Source organism: Benincasa hispida, chromosome 7 (assembly GCF_027475165.1).
Source record: "Benincasa hispida cultivar pf3 chromosome 7, pf3_genome.v1.1, whole genome shotgun sequence".
Taxonomy (NCBI): Eukaryota; Viridiplantae; Streptophyta; class Magnoliopsida; order Cucurbitales; family Cucurbitaceae; genus Benincasa; species Benincasa hispida.
In genome coordinates this window covers 13181112-13199312 of record NC_143484.1, presented here as the reverse complement: position 1 = coordinate 13199312, position 18201 = coordinate 13181112, and the positions used below count along the sequence as shown (strand labels likewise).

At 38.2% G+C, this 18201-nt stretch overlaps 1 pseudogene; it reads right to left on the bottom strand.

Annotated features, from left to right (window-relative positions):
• Positions 1 to 16105: 16105 nt before the first annotated feature.
• Positions 16106 to 17968, bottom strand: LOC150034939 (glycosyl hydrolase 5 family protein pseudogene; annotated as a pseudogene).
• Positions 17969 to 18201: the final 233 nt, after the last annotated feature.

The window sequence follows — 18201 nt, the reverse complement described above, 5'->3', positions numbered from 1 at the left end:
GGATACTTGAAAAATAGTTCTTCAAAGGTATACATACTCTATTCCTTGTATCCTCTGGTAGCATGCTGTAATTTCTGTTTATGTATAATCTATTCGTTTCCGTTTAAGACTGTAATTTTTGTGTTCATTCTAAATGGAATTTGGAACAATCCATTTCTGCTGCTCATGGAGATCTTGGTTTAGATTTCCTTCATCAACAACATTTTTTTGAGAGGAAACAAAGTTGCACCAACAATTTGGAGAAGGAAGGAAGCTACATCAATATTTTGAAGAGGGAACGAAGCTTCCACACTTGACTTCAAAGAGGAAGTTATGAAGCCTCCTAACTTGAAGATGGAAAAGCATCGATGAAGCCTCTGAACTTAAAGATGGAGGAGCATCGATGGAGCCTTTGAACTTGAAGATGGAGGAGCATCGATGAAACTTCTAAACTTGAAGATGGGAACATCGATGAAACCTCTGAACTTTGAAGATGGAGGAGCATTGATGAAACCTATAAACTTGAAGATGGAGGAGCACGGACGGAGACTTTGAACTTGAAGATGGAGAAGCATCAGCGAAACCTTCACATTCGAGCTTGAAAAAGCATTGGCGAATCCTCCACATTTGAGTTTGACGAAGCATCAACGAATCCTCCGCATTGAGTTTAATGAAGCGTCGTTGAATCTTCAGTATCTGAGCTTGGCGATGCATCAACGAATCCTCTGCATTTGAGTTTGACGAAGCATCGACGAATCCTCCGCATTTTATTTTGACGAAGAACTGATGAATCTTCTGCATTAAGCTTGACTTTGTGACTTTAAGCATGAAGATGATATTACAAAGCCTCCAAACTTGAGCATGAAGATGGAGCATCGATGAAACCTCTACACTTGAAGATGGAGAAGCATTGACGAAGCCTCTAAACTTGAAGATGGAAAAACATTGATGGAGCCTCTAAACTTTAATATAGGGAAGCATCAATGAAATCTTTGAATTTGAAGATGGAGAGGCATCGACGAAGCCTCTAAGCTTGAAGATTGAGGGACACCGACAAAGCCTTCGCACTTGAAGACGAAGAAGTATCGATGAAGCCTCTGAACTTGAAGATGGAGAAGCATCAACGAAATCTCTGAACTTGAATTTAAAGAAGCATCGGTAAAACTTCTGAACTTGATCTTGAAGAACATCTATAGTTGAAAATGAAAAGTTGAACTATAGACGAGTGATGCTTCAAACTTAAAGTAAGCAACGCCCAACACTGCTTCTTTATTTAATTGAGTGAAAAGATAATTAAATTTTCTAGCAATAACCTTATTGTACATATCCAACCACTTTAGCATCGTGCAAACGATATGCGTCTTCAATTTGTTGCATTGCCCCTAATATGGATGAACATCTTCAATTTGTTGTGTTGCCCATAGTAGGGATGAACATCTTCAATTTGTTGTGTTGCCTTAAGAAGAGATGAACATCTTCAATTTGTTATGTTGCCGTCAATAGAGATGAACATCTTCAATTTATTGTGTTGCCCCCCAGTAGAGATGAACAACATCAATTTTTTTTGTATCGTCACACGTAGGGTGACTGTGCCACTTCTTGATGGATTGAACTTAAATTTCTTTAAGTTACCTATGTACCCTTGAAGAAAGGAACCAAGTCATGAAGTTCAGGAGGGATTTTTTTTTTCTTTTTTTTCTTTTTTCCTGGACTGGACTTAAAGTTTCTTTTAAGTTGCCTACGTACCCTTTACAATGACTGAGATCAAGTCATAATGTAGTTCAATTTTTTTTTGTCGTTCTTCTTTTATGCTCATGCGAGCTAGAAGTAACATTCAGTTTAGGCTCTTGCAATTAAGAACTTCTACATTTAAACTTCAGAAGCTCTTATTTCATCATGGTTTTGATCATCCATTTCATTTGTAGGATTCATCAATATGAAGAGTTTTAATTTCACCATCAAGGAACCTTCTGTATTTATATCATCAGAGAACTTCCTCTTCATGCGTGAAGGAACATGACTGCAAATCTTCTCGTCGTTGTTTTTTTCATGAAATGGTCTTACCTTCAAGGTTTTAATCTTTCTTTTATATTGATCACTTATCATCTTAAGACAACTAAAAGCAGATGTTGAAGGTTGAACTTTCTTTAATGTGAAGATACTTAGCCTTTTGAAAGCTGAAGTTCGAGTTGCAATAGATGTTGGACATTGGCTTTCTTCTTCTATCGAGGCCATACTCAATCTTTGGAAGACTGAAGATCAAGTAGTAAAAGGCTTGATATGATCGAAGACAGAAATTCTTTGCTCTATTTTTTTTAATCATCGACTTCCTCAATAGTTATATGATTGTTATCGACTTCTATTATGCTGACAGTGTGACATGCAATAACTTCTGATACTTCATTCTGGATGATTATTGATGACATGCAGAAATGCATGTCATCTTAGGCCTTTTACTTAGAATTATGAAGGTTGTTAGGTAGAATATGTGTCAATCATGTTAGAAATTCACGAGAAAATGAGCTTGCGTCGATCAACATGTTGAATCTTAGCTAACCCGTTATTTTGCGTTATTATGCGTTTAATGTTTTATTTTGTAGCTAAAATAGGAAATGGATGGGCGGAAACTGGACCACTGCATAGACGACCGCATGTAGAGAAACACTCCATCGCAAGGTCAAACGCATCGATCAACGCATGGATGTTGCGGTAATCAGCCGTATGCATCCATTGCATGGGAGTTGCGCTCGTCAAGCGATTGCGGTCATCATGTAGAGTTGTGGTATTAAGTGAATGCGGTCATTGAATGATTGAGGCTATGCGACAATGCATGCTAATGGGATCAATGCAAGGTTGGTGGAATGAACATATCAATGCATCTACCTCGAGAAAAACCAAAAAGATAATGTTGACATTTCACCTACCACGCCGTTAGTGGCAGAGGTTCAGAAAAGGACTAACGCGCCGAACGTCAGACTCAGAGCAGTCCAATTAATGCTGTCGGCAACCCAAGCTCTATAAATAGAAGTCGATGAGTTGAAATTCAAGTTATCCGGGGATTTTCCCCGCGATCCGGATAAAACGCGTGAGAAGACGCTTGAGAGTTCTTCACCTTCTTCATCCATTCTGAGTGACGACCGGAGCCTTCGACTGGAGCTAGATCTCGAGAGATTCAGTTCCTCTGCCCATCCATGGCACCACTGGCAGTCTTAACGTACATCCGCTGGGAGCAAGTCTTTGCTTCTAGCCGGTCATTTCCTTTTCTTTTCTTTCTTATATTGTATTGTATGACATTTTGTGATTAAGGAATTAATACAATTTGTTTTCAATGCATTTCTCTGTCTTCTTCGACTCCATCTCCATCTTCTTTACTTAGCATCTTTACTTTCATTGCAACACTTAGTGGAATTGCTTGGGTATCGCATACTTAGTCATGTGGATTAGGGATATGAAACATGTAGCAACTCACCGAGAGGTGTGCATTGCGCGAATGTGTGCGTAATCTTATTTGCTTAGTGTGAAGCTACTGTAACATCTGTCTATAGGCTAACGCATTTCTTATCTATGAGTGAAGTCAGCAACAATAAATTGCCCGGGAGAGTAAGTGGTTGGACGCATTAAGCAATGTATGCTTTGTTCACTAGGGATAATAACAATCTTAGGTCAGTAAAGTTCATGCGGTTACCTTGTCCTATGAGCGCATCATTCATCATTTAGGCATACTTGGGAGAGTAGTCCAGAGCAAAAATCTAAAACTCGGGAGAGCGGATTGGAACGCATAGGCAAGAATGGGGAACTTAGGCATAAGCTTCGTTTGCTTCACACAGCGTATGCACCCTACAGAATGGATTTGCATGCGTCCAGGAAGTAGGATATGGTGGCAGTATGCGGTCATCTCGACATTTATGCATACACACTGCATACATCCTAGATTTAGGCTTTTAGTGTGTGTAGCATGATCGCATGGTTTGCGTTGACTAAGGTTCTCTTGCGGTCACTCTTAAGGGTTACAATGAATTCATCTCCTCATTTTATCTATTTTCCCATACATTTATTTCATGTCAAGTGTTGTCATATCTCTACCTCTCATGCATATTTTTATTGCGTTGTTTGTTAGATAGGAGTAGGAGTAGGGTTAACTTAGCAATCTCCCTTCCATTCTTTTATTTAAACCGCTGAATGCACATTATTGCATACATATAGCTACAAGTTCCTGTGTTCGACCTCGGATTACCCGAGAAACTTGCATTCGCATTATACTTGGCGTAAGCGCAAGAAAACTTGTGGCAGGATGCATGGTCATCGCATACATTCATTAATGCATTATTAGACCAACGCATGACTATCAACGCATATCTTAGAAACATGCATCGCATACCACGTCCACGGGATTTTGGTTCTCGAGTAAAATTGACTTCTTATTTCCCGCCATAAAGTTTTTGGCGCCATTGTCGGGGACTTGGCAGCTAAATGTTTATTAAGTTTTGTGTCTCTGCGAGTAAACTTTTTATCTTGGGTGTATTGCAGCTTATGCGACTAAGTTGCAAACAATATTGAAGTGTAGGCGATGCGCTGAAAGCCAATGTTGACCCCAAGATAGAAGGGCAGTCAGTCGCAAAAGAGCTGAAGGTAATTCTAAGCACATGACGGCCGTATGCGCCCAACAATTGTCGGAAGTTCCAATGGTCAAGGCAACTTGGCCCAAGCAGTTGAGAACCATCTCCTGCATGGAAGACGCCTTGCGATGACAACACTCAAATTTTTCTAGGGACGTCTTCCACTCTATCTTTACTTTGCTTTCTTAGTATAGGTTATTTATTTTATTTTCATTGTTATTTTGGATATATGGCTGCTTCCTTGGTTGTGGTACGTTTCCTCTTATAGGTGCAACAATAAGACTCCTCGGTTCGTAGATCAATGGAAGAATTCCTTTCACCTTTCAACGCATGGCTTCAATCGCGTGGATTCCAACGCATGAGCGCATGCGTTGTTCCGCCTATGGTATTTTCTTGTTATCTTGTATGCCTTATCCTTTTGAAATTCTCTTTTTCCCAATTGCGTTGTTTTGCGATGTTTCTATGATGGTACGTATAAGTTCACTTCATCTTCTAACTAATCAACGCAAGGCGTTCATTACTTTTATTAGCTTCTTCAAATTTTGAAAGTCTTATGTTTTATTTTGTGCAAATTTTTGTTCAAACATTTATTATTGCATTCTTGTAATTTTGTTTTTAGCTTTGCGGTGAGAACGCTGCCAACCTCTGAGTTTGGAGGTGGTAGCAGTCTCGAAGAATTGCGTTCATTTGAAAAAAATAAAATTGAAGTGAGATTTTGAGAATAATAACTCCATTGTCAATGCAATGGGGACACCTATGTTGATAAGAGTTAAACTGTGAAAGGCACTTGCTCGAAGTTGGATGTCCGCATGACACACGTGGGGACAAGCCAAAACAAAGGCAAGTCGCCAGGATCAACACATAAGCGTAACTCCTCTGTCCGGCGCAAGCCAAAACAAATGAGACAAGAGTTGAGTTGAATATGGAACGCAACTGAAGTTGGATGCCCGCATGACACACGTGGGGGTTAGCCAAAACGAAGAGCGTAACCAGGTTCAACGCCGTATTCTTCTCATATCGAGGCCATACTCAATCTTTGGAAGACTGAAGATCGAGTAGTTAAAGGCTTAATATGATTGAAGACAGAAATTCTTTGCTTTATTTTTTTTGAATCACCGACTTCCTCAGTAGTTATATGATTGTTATCGACTTCTATTATGCTGACAATGTGACATGCAATAACTTCTGATACTTCATTCTGGATGATTATCGAGGAAGTTTTTTGGGAGAAATTCTGCCAAAGTTACCAACCATCGAAGTTTAAGGATGTCCTTGTCTTCTTCTTTAGCAGGCATAGGCTTCCATGCCATCTTTTTTCCTTTCTTTTTATGAGTCTTGTTCCTTCTTCTATAGCTTCGATAGAAGCGTGACTCTTTTTGGGTGAAATTTGGTTGTCTTCTCTTTTGACGAGTCACGAGGATCCCCCCTTTGTCGTTACCTTCAACATGCTCATCTTTCTTCTGGGAGTCTGTCGTTTGAATCTATTTTTGGAACCGAACAACTATAGGCTCGAAAGTTCCAAATTGGATCATGCTTTCCTTTTTATCATAATATGCAGATGGTGTTGGAACACTTGAAGTTGTCACTACTGTGGCGGGATTTGTTTGAGCTACTTCATCTAAATCTAGCTCAATCTTCTTTTCACGAGCCAACTTCAGAATTAGCTCCTTCTGAAGGAACTCTAAATATAGAGAACCAATGAGCGGAAGCAGATCGTTCCAAGTACCATTGTGAAAGAACAAGACATTTACAATCAACAACAATGGTTATGCATAATGAATAAAATACAACATGCTACAAAGGTAAAAACAAACAAGGGATCGAGTGAACATCCCTTTGAAGAATTTTTCTTCTAGTATTTCCTTGATCGAACTCAGCAAGGTGTCCAACAACATGAACGTAACACGCCTCTGGAATATCCTCAAACAGCAACGATTGAAACTCGATCCTTGACCCTCGAACGAAACTCGACACTACCACAAGGCTACCTTGGTATTCTCGGTGTGAGAATCTAGGAGGTGTGGGATCTGTATGGATTTTAAGGGATGGAGGAATTAGACGATCGGGTAAACGATCGAGTAAGTTGGAGAAGGAATAAGCCTGTCATTTAGACTTATCACACCCCGCCCTGAGCCCGCCTCTTGAGCTCGAGGGGAGGTGTGAAGGACCGCAAATACCACCCTTTTGTGACACCTACTGGCCGTCTAAACCTCTTTACTCTCATAAAACTTTAAGCCAAAGATGTAAACAACAACTGTTTTATGGAGCTCATTTTATTACAAACAGTACAAAATTGATACAACTCTCGGGCTTAACTACAAAGTTTAGAACAACAACTATTAAAACCAGAAGTGTGATTGTGGCTGTGGCAGACCTTGACCTTAGTAGCACCCTGGAACTCCTCACCTTTCGCTACATGGGAAAATAAATATGAAAGAAAAGAATGAGCTTCAAGAAGCTCAGTGAGTGGTAAGCAACTTCTAGAGTCTATTTCAACTCATAAAATAACAAGCATATCACAACTACGAGGTTACATTCAAATCTCAGCCTTGAATGAGTCTGTTCTCAACTCTATCTACACGCACGATAGATAGTTAAACTGATACTACTCATAATAAGTCTGTTCTCAAACTCTACCTACACACACGGTAGATAGTTCAACTAATATTGGTCATAAACGCTTACTCTCTTGCGTTTGCTATGTTTCCTATGTGCACATAGATCCCTACTTATGGGCACAAAAGCTAGGCCTACCGGCCCTCTGACCATCCCATACAAGGTTCCTCCCACAGGCTCAGGAACTAGACCTCTCGGTCCTCTGACCATCCCGCGAGGTTCTGCTCTGGGCTCAGGAACTAGGTCTATTGATCCCCTGACCATCCCGTTCACATATTCTCATTCTCATGCTAATTACTCATTCACAACATAAGCATATACATATACTCTAAAAGATATGCTTAAGATTTAAAGGAAATTACCACTCACCTTGGTCGAGTAGGATCCTTCCTCTCTAGATGTTCCTTGGTTTCCTTGGGCTTCGTTTTGAACCCTAAATTCTAGATCCAAATACAAGCTCAGATTACTCATAGTTCTAAGCCTTATTCCGAGATACTTTCTTCTATAAACATGCTCTAAAATGTCTCAGGAAGCTTACCTTAAAATCTCAGCTAAGAAATTCTTGTGGTTTGGCTGGAATCCTCAAATCTTCAAGACTGGCTCAAGCTTACCCGAGAGCTCGACCCTTCTGTATTTTCCTCACTCTTCAACCTAATTCCTTGGAGCTTCTTCTCTAGCAGCCCTGCCTTGAAAACTAGACTCTTAAAATTTTCAGGTGACTTTAGAATCACTTAAAACACACGAGTATTCTGGGAGAACTCCTCATCCAAAGTTGATGCTACTTCCAGATCTCACTGTCCGACAACATCTCCTCCTCTTGGAACCGCATGATCTTCCTCCGAATCTTCACTCAAACACTCTTCCTACTATTTTCAAGAGGATTTCAGGTTATGAAGTGAAGAGACACAGCGTGGTGGTATTTATAGGCCAAAGGAATCGATTCTTCTCTTTTCTTAAAGCTTCCAATGCATGACACCTCCTTCTTTAGAAACTGTTGGAGTGTTTGCACCATGCTTTGCCGCCACCTACGTCCTTGCCATTCACCTACTTCCATGACACTCACCTACTTGCATGAAGTTTGAGTTATCTTCCTCAGGCATTGGTAATGTAGGTTTTGTACTATGATGCAAGTCCATGCCATAAACTTGATGACATAGAATTTATGCGATGATATGTGATACTACTTCTAGATATGCGTTATTAACGAATGTTCTTGTAGTATGCTGTGCGTTGTCACAAGTTTCCTTGCGTTGAAACCAAGTATAATTTTACCGCAAGTTTCTCGGTATGATTCGAGGTCGAACACGGGGAATGTTTTAGGTTATTGCGTTATGTTTGTGATATATGCGACCAGAAGTTTTTCAATCTATAAAAGAATTTGTGTACAAGAAATTAAACATGCGATAAAGTAAAGTAAAGCGGTAAAAATGCGATAATAACATAAATTACGTTAAAGTAAATTGTGTTAAAGTAAATCTAAGATAAGATGATACAAGATACAGGTTTCGTGATATAAGATACTGAGGTCAAGGCTGGCTGTGAAGATTATGCAAAGATCGTGTAATGCAATGACAAGTCTTATGTGCGAAGTAGAAATAGAAAAGATAACTAATATAAACAGCGCAAGTTCCTTAATCGTGTTAAAGATATAAGTACCGTTCCGCTTTTCCCTTGGCATAACCCTCTCGGTGATCGGCCACGTTCCCACATTTCTGTGGTGAAACATGGGTGAACGTAATGAACGCAAGGTTTCTTCCATCTCTAGAAGTACTACTTGCTTCAGTTAACGCATTCTTCTAACCTTCTCTCGACAGATTAGAATGACATCTTCACTTCTGCTCTCATAGGTGAAGATGCCGTCTAGCATGCTTTAGCTAAACACATTTATCTCTTTAGCACAGATTAAGTTACTCGTTTAATCCATATTAATTACCAAGGTATTAAGAAAACTTCATGGAGAAAACGATTAATGGAGGAGTGGAAATAGACAGAGAAGTGGTAATGAAAGTGATCGAGACATTCAATAAAACTATTTAGCGTCTGATACATGATTTGTGAATGAAGAGATTAAGAAGATGAAATACACTTGATGAAATATAGTTAGAAACAAATACAAATAAGCGCCAACGTCTTAGCGCCAATCTGGATGGAGATTTGCTTGGCGGCGTGGATGTAGTGAACGAATGGATGAGCTTTCCTCTTAGGCTTGCTCAATCGGTAGCAGGGATCTAAGCACAGAGCTTCACGGCGGGGATCTGGCAGATTCGCACTGAGACTCACCTTTCGGCCTTATCTCTTCTCTTCTTGAATTTCTTCCGATCAATACCCAGCTCAGCCTTTCTCTCAATAATCCAGTAGCAATTAGCCCTCGTATCAATTATACCCGTATCAAATATAACTTTTCTGAATTCTATGAGAGTATTTACAGGTGAAAAGCTTTGACTCTTGGCTTGTGGACCCGACTTATTGTTATGGAAATTTTGAAGATGGGGGAATAAATATTCCTTCTGTTATGCAATCAGACCATCAATTCTGCACAACGGTTAGTTGTACACATGTCACAATCCTCTATGTTTGCGTTGCTCAGCTGCATCTTTCGATCGGTTGCTCGCATGCGGTGTTGTTTTTATTATTGCATGCGGTTGAAATTTAGCTCTGGATCTACTGTCGCATTGCCCCATCATTGCATTAATCGTCTTTTCATTGTTGATTGACGGTCGCAATGTGACAGAGATGCATTGTTCAATTTCTCGTTGAGCCTTGATCGCAAGCGGTGACTTGGTTTCTTGCAAAACAGAGTAAAAATATCCTCTTCTACCATCTTGACGATGTTAGTGGGTGTAATTGCGATAATTCATAATTATTGTATTTCTGAGCTACCTTTCCATACAATCAAAGCATATTCCTTCTCTTTTGGCTGCAATATCTAGATAAGGCAGCATAAATAACTTGTATTTCTACAAGTTATCAGGCATAAGTCTTCCTTGCATGAAACTCTATTTGTCACACTTCCTACTAACTCAAGCTCAATCTCTTCTCAGTATAGCCAACTGTTCGAGTGAATCCATCAGCCTTGTGTAATGCAAGCCTCAACAACGCATAAACACTTGACCCATCATCTAGTTCATCGTGTAGCTCTTGTACCCATCGCATAGCTCCATCGTTTAGTGATCTCTCACTATCAACGATCTCACTGTCGCTCATCGTTCAGCGCATAGCCTATCGCATAACTCATAGTTTAGTGATCTTTCGCTTTTAACGATCTTGCTGTTGCTCATTGTGTAGCGCTGACGCCTATCGTCTAACGCATCACGCCCATCATCTAGAATGTCCGCTTATCATGTAGCGTTTACACTTATCATTTAGCACTATCGTCTAGTGCTACCGTCTAATACTTATGTTAATCGTGTAGCGCCATCGCTTATCGTGTAGTGCTATTGTCTAGCGCATCATTTAGCGCTGTATGTAGCTACACGATCGTCCGCGCGCATCTCCAACGCCCAATGCCTTGTGCTCATTATGTAGCCCTCTCCCTCTCACTCACGCAGTCTCTTATCATCCCAACGCATGAGCAACCTTTGGGCAGTGCCTCTTGCCAACACTTCAGCCAACATGCATCCATACCTCATAAGCCCAACACATGGTTGTCCTTGGCTTCAATTCTTAATTCCTTTTAACCTCTACAAACTTAGCCTCCTTAGAGCCTCATGCATTAATGTTTCCTAACACCAAATGCATGGTTTCTTTTGACTTCATACAAAATCACTAGTTAAGGCTTAACTTAAAGCTACTCAAGGAAAATCTCTTCAAACACTTAGAAATTTTCCTTCTCTTCAACATAGGATTTAACTTATACTTAGCTAATTCCCTTAATTACCTGATTAAGTAGGGAAATTAAAATCCAGGTTTCACAAGACTTGGGTACTCGATCGTTTAGTTACGAGTATCTATCGTATAGAAACCTCGATTGATCGTTCACTCTCTCAAAGATATCGTATAACTCGAAGCCTTTTGCACGTCGGATGTTCAAAATGAAAAGGATTTTCAATTTTATCCATAAGTTACCAAAAACTGATTAAAACTTCCCACTCAGTCAGTTATTAGGAGAAAAAAAATCGAAAATCAATTATCTTATAATTAATATATTATAAATAAATATAATAACTAATTTATCATATTATATTTATAATCTATAGTTCTAATATCACTTGCAACATATAAACATAGTTCTTTTCCTTCTTTATGGCATTTAATATAAATCATATTTATATTAATTCCTTCATTCAAATAATGTATCAAATACATCAAATCAATTATATCATATATAATTGAACTAATTTAATTATATCCTATATAATCAAATTTCCTCTTGTTAATTTGAACACTTCAAACTAACCCAAAAATGATTCTCAACATGTATCCGTTGAGCTACCAAGGGGACCTTATGGACCTGTAGCTTGAAGCTCCAATGATATGTGAATAACTGACTAAACTCTTTAATCATGATATCCACCATCCATTAATTGTCGGGCACTTCACAAAAGACCAGTCAACTGTATGATGACCCTTTACAAATCGCTCGTAAGTATAGCTGGACCAATTTACCGTTTTGCCCTTGTAGTTACATCTAACTCCTTAAGTACCACTGATTCCTCTAATGAACAATACATCATAGTCCCTCTATGTATAAACCCTTCTTTGGCCAACAGAAGGTGTGGCGCCACATTGTTCAAGCCCCGAAATCAACCCTTAAGGGAGCAATTTATCTACTTACCCCTGCTTCGGAGAAGAAGTGAGTTCCATCTTGTGTAACTGAGTTCCCAGCTCCCCAATCAAACAAATCCCCAAAGTGGTAGATTTGAGTTCGAAAATTTGGCCACTCGTATCCATACAAATCAAAGGACTTCCCTCATAGGCAGGGGTACCTAACTCACTCAGGATTAAGGTCATGTTACCTATGGTCATCCTAGTGAAATGAAAATCTCTGTCATGAGCGGCGTTATATAACAAGACTAAACATTTCTTGGTTCGGTCTTATACAAACTCCTTTGTATAGAGCATCCCACTCACATGTTTAATACATGAATGGTCAAGATAAGACCATTTGTAGCACTTTACAACACTTGTAACATCTACAAAGTGGGCCACACTCGTAGTGTCACCAGGATAAGGTTTCCCTCCTTTATCCATATACTATAGACCTTTTAGGTTATCACTTAAAGCATGATCCACTTTTATGTCTCCACATACATGCTTAAGTTACAACGATAACCAGGGATCTTTGTTTATTGGTTTATGGTTAATGCAACTAAAATATCTCATATTTCATAGACTGAAGTGAATAAAATATCTCATATTATAAATCACAAAACTGTTTGTTCATACAGGTGTTTACAAACTATAGGACCCTACGAGATTTAGGGCATCAACCCCAACACCTTCAACACGAAGCACTTTTTCACTGGGTAGCTAACAACTTGATGATTCTTGCAATAGTTGGGATCATCTACTTTTCCTGCTTGTTTCGATCGCTTGCATTCCGGTAACTAAATAAGTTTCTTCTTTAGTACTTGCTTGAGCATGTCCACAACATCAGAATCAGGGAATGGATAAACCTTCTTCTGTCTTTCTTTAAGAGTTGGCTGATGCTTCTCGCCCTTATTGTGTTTTCTTTCAAATTTTTTTTGTTTTCCTTTAGAGGAAAATTTCATTGAGGTTTCATGAATGATCATAGATTCTTTAGTGGCACTATCCATAATCTTTTCAGTACCCTTGGTTTCATTCTTGTGCTTTTTCCCTTTAGGATCTAGTAAATCTTTAGTTCCCTTATTAGCGATGCTCAGCTGCATGTCATGAGCGCATTTTGCCAACTCCTCAAACGTACAAGGTTTTATCCCTTATAGGATGTAGAGAAGCTCTCAATGCATGCTTTGGGTGCACATCTCCACTGCGAACAACTCTGTGAGCTTATCTTTGCAATCTAGACTTAGAGCTCTCCATCAATTGATGTAATCGATGATCGACTCTCCCTTTCATTGATTGGTGCTTGTCAACTCCAACATGCCGATGATACACCTAGTGCTATAAAAGCGGTTGAGGAAGTCTCTTTCCAACTATTCCTAACTGTCAATCGCTTCTGGCTCTAGACCAGTATATCAATCGAAAGCATTTCCTTTCAAGGTACGAATGAACGAATTTACTAGCAGGACTCCTCTAGTTCCTGTATTTTCACAGGTTTCGATGAAGTGAGCAATACGTTGTTTCGGATTGCCCTTTCCATAAAACTGTTGGAACTTTTGAGATTGGTACCCAACAGACATTCTCAGATTGTTGATTCTCTTAGTGTACGACTTGGAATACATAAAAGAAATTTGTGATGGGCCTCCATACTGAGCTCCGATGGAGTTGTGATCATATCCTGCAGTTGCTGGACTGACAAGGAGGCAACAAAAGTTGATTGTTCCGATTGGTTTTCTTGAAACACGGTCTTACCTTTGTTATTGGCTTTAACAGCAGGAGTTTGACTCAACTTAGTAGCTTCACGAGCTTGCATCCGTTCTCTTAAGGTGGCGATTTCATGATCATGCTTCTCTATAGTTTTCATTAGGAAATTTATCTTACTTTCCATCTCTGCCATGGCCAATTTAGTCGTTACATTAGCCATCATGACAGACACTATATCAAAGTATCATTCTTTCTTTGATCGATCAGAAATAGAAGCAGATTGTCAAATAAAGGATTTTCTCTAATGGAGATTCCATCTTTAGGACATTCCATCAACTATTCCCAAATTTTCTCCATGATTATAGAACCTATGTAAATGTCGATTGCGACGGTAGCTTTGGATGAAACTTTCTTTGGTGCCATTTATCGATTTGTTGACTTAGATGACGAGAGAGAGATAAGAGGTAGAGATGTCCCACTGGATGTGCCAATTTGTTTGCATGAGGTTTTCGGAGAAACTTGCTTCGTGGAATTTGAACTTTTGTATTTGTATTGACTTCAGTATAGAAAGTACAATCTCTAATATATAATTCTTTGATGCGTTTAAAAAAAAACTTTAATCTTTAAGTTACTTTATCTTCTTGAATGATCGACTTTTGAGCTTATTGACCTTCTTAGATGATCGACTTTTGGGCTTGTTGATTTTCTTGGATGATCGACCTTTAAGCTTGTCGATCTTCTTGGACGATCGACCTTTGGGCTTGTTGATTTTCTTGGACGATCGGTCTTTGGGCTTGTTGATCTTCTTGAATGATTGGCCTTTGGGTTTGTTAATCTTCTTGGATGATCGACCTTTGGGCTTGATGATCTTCTTAGAGGATTAGTGTTTGTACGAGGCTTCCAGAGAAACTTGTTTTGTGGAGTTGAACTTGAGATGGTATTGTTGTTGATGTTGATTTGATGTGATGTGGTTTGGTCTCTAGTACTTGATCCTCTGATTCTCTCTCGGTTGAATGCGTACGCTTGATGTATAGAAGCAGAGCGTGTGGATGTTCTTGAGCTCGGAGTCTTAGAAGAATGCTTTTATCTTCAAAGGACTTCAGTCTTCAAGTGTAGTTAACTTCAGGAGTTTGGGCATCTTCTGATTGTTGGGAGAATTCTCTATAGGTCATCTACAGTGTAGAATTGCTGACTTCCACAAATGGGGAGAGCTCCTCTATTTATAAAGTTCTTTGGTGGCCTCATTGGCAGTGGCTCAGTTGGTCTATAGGCTGGCCTTTGGACCTAATTAGTTGGATTTGGGCTTGATTTGACGTTTGGGTCAAATTCAACCTATTTTTTTTGGCTTAATTGGGCTAACCCAAATAATAATATCAAATTGGATCAAATTAATCTTATATGATTCAACAGTCATGATGAAACTATGTGGCGTCATTAGAATTTGTCTTCAAATCCAATTTGGGACACATGTCAACTCTTGATTGGTCCTAAATTTGATGATTTGGAATTTCGTCATGAATGACGTGGTAATTTGTGATTGGTCCAAACTTTCTCATTCAACAATGTCGACTCAGATCCAACTCAATTATGTTATTATGTAAATGACATGCTTGAAAAATATTAAAGTTAAGTTAACTGAATGCCTTAGTCAACGGAATTTATATATTGTAAAACTCCGATCGATTTCAATTGTACTAAAAATATTAAAATTAAAAAAATATATAAACATTCTTATTGTAAAATTTAAAACTCAAAATTTAAAATAAAAAATTAGTATACATATTGAAAATTTGAAAAGTGAAAATTTAAATAACATATAAATCAAAATATTAAAAAAGTTTAAAATTTAAAATTAAAATAAAATATAAATATAGCAAAATTATTTTTTTTGAAAAACAACAAAATTAATTATGAGAAGAAATAAAATAGAACAAATGGAAATAAATATAAAAAATAGAAATGACATATCTAGGAACTTGAACACACCACCAAGAGGTAACAAATTTTTATACTTTCTCAAATTTGAAAATTCTTAAAATTTAGAAACAATAAATAGATGAGAAGAAATGAGAAAAAAAAACGTTATCAAACAAATCCTTTACATTTGCAAATTAATAAAATTAATAGGAGGTAACAAATTTCTAGGATGAAAAAGAAAGGTCGGCCTCAAAATATATATTTATTATTACAAATACAAAGTTAGTCACAGTGTTGGTTTCAACAAGTTCAAATCATTGGCTTTAGATCTCTTGGAGGCAATTTGAATAGCCACTAGTGAAAAAAGCAAGACGTTTTCATATATCTAATCTCACAAATACATACCGAATCACAATTTGTTGGTTCAACCAAGTACAAACCATTGACTTTGGGAATGTTGGAGGTAATTTGGATTGTCATAAGTTGAAATACTAGGTGTTTTCATGTACATAATTTTACAAATACAAGGTCAATCACAATGTGTTGGTTCCAACAAGTTCAAACCATTGACTTTGGGTGTCTTGGAGGCAATTTGGATCGCCATTTGTGCAAATACAGGAGTTGGTCACAATTTTTGAAGAGTTGGAGCTTTCAATTTGCAAACAAAGACTCTTTCCATCTTGAGTGGAAGTGGCCAAATGAAGCTTAGAATTCGAAATGGCACTCCAAACACTTTGTTGGCCCAAACAATCAGTTGAAAGAGATGCCTCAAGGCCTTCCCCGCTAGCCTTCAAGCACAAACCAGTGTCTGACATCCTAATTGGAGTGCCATCGTTGTCATGACTCCATCGAGTTGAGGCAGAGCAATCAGTGAGGAAAATTTCTTTGTTGTCTCTAGAGACTTGGATACATTGGCCACTTTGTGGATGATATATAACATATGAGAATGATGCATTGGAATTTGGATCTGTGTACCATAAAAAATGTTACAAATTGTTAATTAACTAGTTTTACAAAACTTTTTTGAATTATTGGACATTTATTTTTACAAATTGGAGTAGTTTGCTAGTTATAGATTCTTTCATGTACTCATAACATTAATATAATTACCTTGTAATAGGGTCTGCAATAGTTGAAACTTCTTTACAAAGTTGGGATTCTTAATTTGAGTCCAACTGGAGTCGAGTACTCCAAAAGCTTCTGCAGGCTCTGCTTGACCTTCCCTATAATAATAGCTTCCTTGCCAAGTCCACAATGCCCAATCCAAATCTTTTTGTGCAAGATGGGCTGTGAAGCAACTCATGAATCGATTTTCTGCATCATCAACCTCTCTTTGATCATACCCATATTCACTAACAAATAAAGGAAATGGATTTGATCCTTCCATTACAAACCCAGCATGGTCTATAAATCCATTCACAATATTTGCACAGATCTTGTTCAATGGTTGTTGTACAAACTTGCTCTCAGAATCTCCACTAAAAGAATACAAATGTACCTCGAAAACTAACTTATTGTCTAAGGTGTTTACCGTCAAAGGCTTTTCCTTTAAGCATCGGAGATCATTGTCATAATTTAAGCCTGAAACAATCACTAAAACTTCTGGATTTATTTTATGAATCGTGGTTACTCCTTGACTTACATAGTTGTTCCAATCATTTGCATTTTCCATAAAGCCTCGTATCTCATTTCGTAAACTCATTCCTATTACCTAAACAACAATCAAAAGACTTTATATGTTAATGAAATGTTATAAAAGTTTTTAAAAGGTCGAGTTTAGTTTTAAGAATTTAAGAAAATCTCTTGATGTTACATACCGTTGATTTGTTGCGAAAGCGTTGGGCAACTAAGCTAAGACCTTGTAGCCATTCTTGAGGGTCAAAATTGCGGTTTCCGAAAAAACCATTGCCATCATCAAGAGAGCAACACCATCTTGGTTGGCTGATGTGATTGTCAACGATGACCATCAGACCACTCGCCCCCAACACATCAACAACAGCTTCATAAGCTTCAGCAATAGTCTTGTTCAACACAAAAGGATTATATTGAGCCAATTCAACTTTTGCTTGTTTTAAATCAAGAAGATCAAAGTTTTCTTCAACCGTCCTATTCGCATAGCGAGTAAACATATGGGTTGCATATGTGAGTCGTACACAATTAAATCTTAACTTGATTGCCTCATCTGCTAGTTCTTTTAATGGTCTATGGTTGAGGCCTTCTGCCAACATGCTCTGTGTGTGCGAAGGCCAATTCACACACACAAGTTTCACTCGACGACCTGTTTGTGAATCAATGATCCATCTTCCTCGTGTTGACAATGATAACGAATAAACTGAAAGGGATGAAAACACAAAAGCTAAGGCTAGAAAGATAATGATTTGAAAATGTCTTCCCATTTTCTTTTTATCCTTTTGTCAATAAATATCTTTTTTTGGATTGTGGTGAGAAGCAAAGCCTGAGCATTGCTTATATACACTTTTATGTTGGTTGAAATTTGTTAAAAGTTTGTTTTGATGTATACAACTTTGTCGTACTTTTTCTGTATTGAGAAGCTTAATTTAGTTCATAAAATGTATTTTGTTGAAAATCGATAAATGTTGCTAACAAATTAATGCTAGCTAAGTCTCGA